This window comes from Argiope bruennichi, chromosome 1 (genome assembly GCF_947563725.1).
Source record: "Argiope bruennichi chromosome 1, qqArgBrue1.1, whole genome shotgun sequence".
Classification (NCBI taxonomy): Eukaryota; Metazoa; Arthropoda; class Arachnida; order Araneae; family Araneidae; genus Argiope; species Argiope bruennichi.
In genome coordinates, this window is record NC_079151.1 from 86,471,076 (window position 1) to 86,480,228 (window position 9,153).

Consider the following 9,153-nt stretch of genomic DNA (forward strand, 5'->3'; position numbering starts at 1 on the left):
TTGAAATCATTCATTTATTACGATTAATTTTCAATGATTCACATTGAGACATTTTAATAAAAACACATCCATAAAGAAAAAGAAAAAACTCATTTTAGAAATTTTTCTTTGTAATTAACTAATATATCTATTAGTTAAAAAGCAATGGAAATTATCTGAAAAATACAAAAGATGCAAAAAGCAAAAATCTGTTAAAAATGTTTTATTTGTTATAAGAAAAATATTTCTCCTAACTGAAAATAAACTTTACAAAGCTGAACCACTGGATTCAAGCATAGCTGACTATAGAAAGAATTTTCTTCGATATTTGTTTGTACAGCTTCTGAAAAAGTGGAGCATTTATTCCTAGTTATTTATTTAGAACTGATCAAAAGAAGCAAAGAAACTGAATAATACCTGAAAGATCGTATTGAATAAAAATTCAAATGTAATTTAGTGAATAAATACATTTTTTTGCACTACTGAGGAACTACTTAGCATTTTTACATTCATTTCCATGAAATTTAGTATTATATAAAGTTCTATTTAATTTTAGACTTAATACAATTCGACATGAGTTCAAGAATTGCAAGTATAAAATAAGTAAAAAAAAAAAGTCATAAAAAATTTTCCGGTATATTTTTGAGCAGTAGATGATTTAGTACATAAAAAAAATTTAAGACAGAACTTTTAAATTTTTCTGCTAAAAATTATCTAGTTGCCAAAGGTAATCATTGCTGATTTTATTATTATTATCAGTTTTTCACATTGAAATGCATTTTTGTCTTAATTCAGAAAGCTGTATAGCTAAGGTAAAACTTTGACGATATGTCGCAAAAGTGGTATGCGCTCCTTAAAAATAAAAACAATATATAGTGTCCATATTACATCATATTATGACTGAGAATCGAAAGAATAAGGTTATGATTATTGATAGAATAAGAATAAGGAATAAGAATAAGGTTATGATTATTGATAACCTTATTAATAAGGTTATCAATAAAGAATAAGGTTATGATTATTGATAACATTATTAATAAGGTTATCAATAAAGAATAAGGTTATGATTATTGATAGACATAAGTGGCTTCAGAATAGGGTTAAGTTGATGAACGGTTTTGCTGTATCTGATATATATTGATACTGATACTTACAGAGTCGGTGACAGATTCATTTCCCGTCGGATACAGGTTGTATTTGATTCGATAAATATCGGTTCTCGTACTTTCATCGAGACTGGTAACTGATATTAATATGAATATGATTTCTAATAGAGTTTCTCTTTTTCAGAAGAGGTATCGATGACGTTACGTAGGTGGTTTTGGTTTTGACAGGGATTAATGGATGGGTGAGAAAAGGGAGGGGGGACTTTATTGATGCTGTTAGTACAGTAAAAGTTAGGAATTCTGCTGTGATATGTGCACCATTAAATAGGAATAAGGGCAAGAATGGCTGGGGATAAAATATATTTAGTTAAAAACAGATCACTCAGGGTCATTACGCTGTTCAAGGCATGAACAGTTGGTGCCAATAGAGTATAAAACTGATTCCGAGTACACGATATTCTTAGTCTGTATCAATTTTATGTACTTGATACTTTTTTTTATTTTTGATAAAAATTATCAGACTGACATAGTATCACCCAACCCTATTTTAGAAACAGTTTATTGACTGAACATGGCTATATAATGTTTTTAAGGGTTTTCTTCTGTCTCTAAGTTGACAAATGTAATTATGTTTTTCCTGGAGGCAATCTATTTCCATACATTAAAGATAAGACAGACTTCAACTTCAGATGTTACCATGGGATCCCAAGATTTATTTGATCAATTAAAGATATGACACTTTCCCTTTATCATGAGTGCTTGGCTAACAAACTTGAGTGTAGATGTGTTAGGATAAATATGATCAATCTCACTATAATATACAGCTGGTAGAAATTTTAATTACAGCTGGTAATTAATATTTTAGAATTCGACATACTAATTTGGCATAGCTAAAATATTACACCAAATTCGAAACTTTAATTCAAATGATTTATAAAATAACCAAAAATAATATAAGAAAGTAAATTATTTTTGAACTATCTTTAAGTAACTAACATATGAATTAATAATGTAGCATAAGAAACATAAAAGGAACATTTATAATCTAAATCATTTCAGAGCTCTCATATTTTATTTTCATTCTGAGACATTCATCTTCTTAGCTAATTTGGAAAATTAAAATAGTTATAGCTAACTGAATAAACGAAGAAACTTTACGAAAAATATTAAATTTTGAATTGAAATAGTTTTAGATAAATCTCTTTCCATTTGGTTTGCATTCTTTAAGGCTGGAAAGGAAGGGAGGGGGTGTAAAAAAAGAGAAAAACTTCTGATGTAGTTCAGAACTTTTGAAACTGTAAACTTATGTGATTCTCGGAATGCAGAGAATTCCAAAATGCATTTTCTACATTTCTACAACTTTTTTGAGAGAATAAAAGCAATGATTTTCAAAATTTTACTGACATTTCATTAAAAGCTATTAATAATTCTTTCGAATTATTAGTTATAGGGTTGTGAACTTTTCTCACCTTCAAGAAGAATGATCCAGATGAGAAAATATTAAAAGCCCAGTCATAATTTTTCTATTATTATTGGAGGCAGCATGAGCTCCAACTTTAATCGAATCCATCAGAGGATACAAAAGTGTTTCATTCATATTCACAGATATTTTTTTAGTGACTTCAAAATAATGCTAATTATTAAAATTAAGTAAAAAATGTGATATAAAGAATCACTTAAAGAGTTCTGAAGGTGTGGCAGGTATACCCAGATTAAACATTTTCACAAGAGAATATATAGGTTGCAAAAGCTGGGTCCTATAGCCTACAGAAGTCAGATAAGAAGACGCCGCGACACAAAAGGATTTTCCGAGCTATTAAGGAAAATATATTTTCACGGATGAGGTGATTATACTAAACTAGTCTCGACGTCAACGAATTTGAGCACCTTGTTAGAGCAGCTTAAAGTACCATTAGAATCGTAACTAGAAATTTGAAAGACAATGACCAAACTAAAATATCTACCTAAAGCCACTTGTTGTCTAATTAATGTCTCACAATTTTGCAAATTGGCGCCCTTTCAAAATAACATTTTGCAGGTCAATTTCTGGACTCCGCATACATGATTAATTTACATTAAGTTATAAATATAAAAGTATTTATGCATTGATTTTGTATGAATATTCTTTTAATCAATATATACAGCATTACAGAAGACATGACTGTCTAATAAAAGCTGGAATCATTTATTTACTTTCAATATATTTAAATTTATAATCATAGAAATCTTTTGTTATAAATTTAAAATAAAATCAGTTAAGTAAATTTTAGACACCTTTGGATAATTAGTGCCCTTGGGCTACAACTCAATTAATCCATTGAAGAAAAAGCCCCTGGAGAGCGATTCTTAAAAAGAATCTGAAACTCACTTGCAGAATTATAACATGGCACACAATAGAAATTTAATACCAACTTTTGGACTGGCATTCTGAAAGACAGTTTATTCAATTCATATCAGCTGCCAACATGGCAGAATAGGAAAGCATATCGTGTATTCTTAGAGGACATATTTTTAAATGTGTTATGACAGACATTTGCTGTGCATGATTCGCCGCTGTCTTCGTTCGTTTCACCTTTACGGTGTGGTATACTGCATTTACGATCATAGGTTCCTATGTACAATCACAAGTCTGTACAAATTTGAATTGCCCTTAAAATTTCTTTAAAGTCTTCTGATTTATCCTGTTTGATTGTTTTTATATAAAATAATAAATTGAATAAAATATAAAAGAATAAAATATAAAAGAATATAATTGTTTAAGAAAAATTATTCATTAGCGGAAGAATAGCATGTATTCTTGTAGTTTGAATTTTGAGTATTTTGATTATTAGTTGTATTTTGTAGTGGTATTTTTTTTTATTTCGATTAGTAATTAAAAATGGAATTCAGAAATGAATTTTTTTTTTAAATCAACAATCTCTAAGATCTCTTTTCTTGTTGGGAAGCATAAGATTTTTTAAAAAATCAGTTGCGTAATGAATTTAGAATCAGTTATTTAAAACTGGCATTAAAAGATTTTGATTAAGGATTTTGCATTACGATTAATAGAAAGAAGAGGAAGCGAAACAATTTTCAGAATAATTTTTCGAGAAATAAGATTTTGTGAAGTACTTTGAAATTGACAGTTTCTTTATTCTCTTAAATGTCAAAGTTTCGGAATAATTAGTTTGTCTGCTTAGAATAAACGTAATCATAAATGAAAAATTTTCAATACAGCGATTTGTATAAATATACAGATTCAAATTCAAAACCTGGAAGTTAACTTCCAGGCTGGATTGTATAAATGCACATTTCAACAATTAAGATATTTCGATGCCAACATTCCTATCAAAAGAGTCACTACTTGATAATTAATTATCAGAGTTAAGCCATCTGTTTAAAATACTAAACTTAGAAAAAAGGCGATGATTGAATTTATGACCTTGGTATAAGCCAATCTTCCTACGTCTTAGGCACGTTGGCAAGAAGACATATATAATATGAATTTAGTTAACATAACTGTCAAGAGATTTGAAATTTTGTCTTTATTAAAAACAAAATGTACGAAATCTCTTGACTATAATATTTCAAAACCTTTGCAGTTGAACACTTCAAATGATATACTTATAATTAGGATTTCCATAGAATTTTATTTTTTAAAATTTGACATCTGTTCTGAATCATGTAACCTAATATCCCATAACAAATTGTTAATTCAATAATCAAAATCTTTTAATTTATTTCTCCGTAATTTTGATTCAGAAAATCTGTTATCTTAGAATTTAGAAAATTAATATCTTTTGAATAACATTATGGATTTTTGATAAAAGCTGACCGAATTGAAGCTGCTACACTTTTTTTGAAACAGTTAAACAATTCCTAAAAATCTTGGTGAATGCTTTATGAAACAAATATACTTTTTGAAAATATGCAAGTTTTCTAATAAATATTTGAATAAAACCTGGATTTTTTTCTTTTCAAGAATTTTCATAAATAGTAAAAATGCATAATTTGTAATTTTTTATTTTGATGCTATTTTTCTTCCACGTGAAAAATTTCTTTTAAATGACTAAAGATTTCAGGCATCAATTTCTTTAAGGTTTCAGCGTATATACGTCATATTGTGCAAGAATCTAACTCTCAAGAATTTTTTTTTTTTTTTTTTTTTATATAAAGCAAACAAATGTTAAAATAAAATTAAAATTTCTATTTTATGATGATGAAACTGCTTTTTGAAAAATATATCTTAAATTTTCATGACAGAACATTTCAAAAAATTTAAAAAACTGTTGCATTATTGATATAAGCAAGCTAGTAGATTTTGATAAATAAAATGTTGATAATTTTATTTGAAACAACACCTTTTTATTCTGCCTTTTAATCCCGCAGTTGATATGTTGCTAGAGGGGGTCAGCCATTCCGATATTATGAAGCGAAAGGGTTGATCTTTCCTTTATCCTCTTTATTGGATTATCCTTTTGTCTCGCAGAATTTCAGTATGGCTTCAGATAAAAATAGCTTAACTTTTCAAAATGGTCTCTCAAATAAACTAAGTGAAAATGAATTGCGTCAACCACTGGGAGATATTCTATCTGAAGAAGATGCTAGTTAGGGTTGTTGCATGGTTGATTAAAGTCCCCCTCTTAAGCCAGAGACAGATAAGATTAAGTTGACAAATTTTAAGGGAAGGAACGATTTCATGCAAACCCAGCTGTCATAAAAAAAGGATATTTATTGATTTGAAAGTGAGTTTTGTTTTGATTTACGATATTTAGTTTAATTTTTGTTCTAAATTGTTGTGTTATGCTTAGTTTCAAAGCCCCTTTTTCATATTGGTAGATTTTTGTTGATAATTACTATTTATTATATTTAAACTTTTTTTTTATTTACAACATCCACTTTTTGATGACTCGCTGGTTTGCTAGGATTATTGTTTGTGTTTAATTTTTAATAAATTACTTATGCATAATTTGATGCATATGATTACGTCAACTAAGTATTTTTAATCATCAAAATGTAATGGCAAAATAGCCGAATTATTTTTGATAATCTTAAACCTGTTCTGTTTATTGAATACATGAACATAAAAAAGGAGAGAAGGCAAATTGGGTTTACTTATGGTACCAACAGGGTTTGATTTTGCCTAGGATTTGTCTTCTTGCACTTTGAGTCACCACATTCACACATGGACAGATTAACAGATGCTCAATATTTTGGGAGGTTTAATTCAAAAGGCGAACAAACCCGTCTGAAACATTTTAGAGGCTTTTTAAAAAATACTTTCTTGCCAATAATAAGAATTATTGAAGATTTTAAATAAGAGATTATTGGATTTAAACGATCAGCTATTTTTTTTAAATATCTATTTCTTTAACCAACTTATATTCTATACAGATTCAATAAAATCTTTTTAATAACAGTACTTTTTCTATTATTTTTAATTTATATCAATAAAAGTGCTAAATAACATTAATAGTTCTTGTTTGCATTTTTTATGCGAACGTACGTATGTACGACATTTATATTAATAGCTTTTAATTTTTTTAAAAAAAATTAAAGCCTCTTAAATGAAACATCAACATTATATATCATTTTGCTGACAACAATTTTTTTTATTTCTGTTTTAAAAGCCTAGCATTTGTTATTGTATAGTGAGTAAATATCTCATAGCGGAAAATGTGAATTTCGACAATTTCTCTGACGGAACTAACTTGTATCAGCATGTTTTAGTTTTTTACTCCATCACCAGATGGCGCAACTTCCACCATCGGTTGAATGAACCGAAATCTCGCTTTCTGCTTAGTCAAGCGTCTAGTTTAAAAATACAATCGGGCAACAGTTTTGTCAAGATGTAATTTAGAAGCAAATTTGGCACTGGAACATGAACTAGCTTTGCACTTTTTTCTGTAGTTTTTTTTTGCTTTGTGTAAACCTCAGGATTTATTTCATCAAAAATTAGACACGTGCAGTCATGTTTGAGCTTGGATTGACCTCAGCTTGAAAGTTTACCTGGCATACAAATAATTTCTTCCGTTGCTTGTACAGGAATGCTGTTTTATTTAGACAAATTGAATAATTTATTTGAAGGACAGTGATAAAGTGATTTTAATAAAAAAAATGTAGATTTTTTTAGTACATATGCTTTCAAATAATATAGTAATTATTGTTTTATAAAATAGAATTTAAAGTAATAAGAATAACATGCTAAAATTTAGTCAATAATACAGAATTGGACAATAAATTTTTTAAGAAGTATTAAAATAAACGTATTTTTTATATACAATTATTTCCATTATAATAATAAAAGAATTGGCCAAACAAAAGAATAATTCCATATCCCAAAACAATGGCTCGCTTTTGTTAATTTTTATTTTATATAAAAGTTTATAAACTTCAGATGAGCATTACCTAGCCCTCCCCTCTCCTTAGTGCCTACATTTTAAAGATAAAACTCAAAACTGCCCATTCTCTATAAGGACCCCCCCCCCGTAATATGAATGTCAGAATATTAAAAATCACCGAATACGAGTAATATAATGATACTATGCCTGAAGCCCTATGCCATAACTATCTCTATGGCTTTCGCTAATTTTTATTTCATATCAAATTTAGTTATTTGGTCATTTGTCACCAAAATTAAAGATTTGAATTAATTTTGTCATTTCTAAAAACAAATCTAACTTATTAGAATTCTCAATGTTTATTTTGCAAATACAGTTTTAAAGTAATACATATGATGTGATAAGATATGATTTATGAAAGTTAATTGTCCTGACTTATATGATTTATATGATGGGCGAACAGATTGTATTATAATCTATTACAATTCACGACTTATTTTTGGTTGAAGATATCAATAATTTATTCATAAAATGCCTGTATTCTAAAGATATTCTTCAAAGTATGTAAACAGGGGAAAAAAGTGATTATAATTTTAAGGAAATAACTGAAGAATTGGTAAAATTAATTTGTACAAAAAAAAAAATGTTTTTTCTTTTCAATTATCCTTTAAAACTTTATTTCTACACACGATTCAACACCTCAATACTAAAGTCTACGGATTAGCAATACTTAATCCTCAGATTACAGCAGGTTTTCAATAAAATTTTATTCTTTGAATAATGAGTGCAAAATGGGGGAGGGAATCTAAAGACCAGTTTACAACCATAATGAGCCATAAAACACACCTGATCTTTTCAAAAATATTTCTTAAACGTATTCTCTACTTTATTTAGAAGATAATAATCTTCTTATTTGGACCAGTTCAGGCAACTGTTTGTTGCTTAATAAATTGAGTAATTTTTAGACAACCACATACTGTTCGTTTCAGTATTCTGAGACGACCAATTTTCGATATTTCTATCTCACTAAGGGGTGAGAAGTGGAAGGATGTGCGCCCTTTCCGGAATTTACTTTATTGCTAAATGTAAACATCTCCTTTCCTCTTTCCTTTCACTCCTATTTTGCAGAATCAAACCTATCCCAATGCATACGCAAAAAAGGGTTTTCGAATCCGTTGGCAAACACACACAAAAATCACCTAATCTTAATTTTATTCTATTTTATTAAATTTTATATTGTAGATGGGAAGCAAATGTTTTATCTCTGAGGATATAATAACGTAATTGCGATTGAAGACAACCTAATAGTTTATGCTCAAACGTTTAGTTAATGACACCTAATTATAAACACTTATTTCCTAATTGCAGAAATTAACCCTTAAATTGCCACATTGAAAGAAAACCTTTGTAAATAATTGAAAACAAATTCTAAGAAAAAATTTCTGTGATAATTAAAATAACTTCATTCTATTATAACAATGAAATATACTGTTGAAAATTAAGCAAAAAAAATATAAATAAATAAATAAATAAAAATAAATAAATAAATAAAAAAAATCTTGAAACTACAGAGATTTGATAAAAATTTACACCTCCATAAAATTGGTATCTTTGAAAAAACAACAACAATTTTTTAGCCCTTAAAAAGTTGTAAAAATTAGTTCTGTGCCATAATATTTTCGGATCTAATTGGGGATAAACATCGTAATTTCGCTTAATTTTAAATTATTTGAAATTCTATTAGTAAA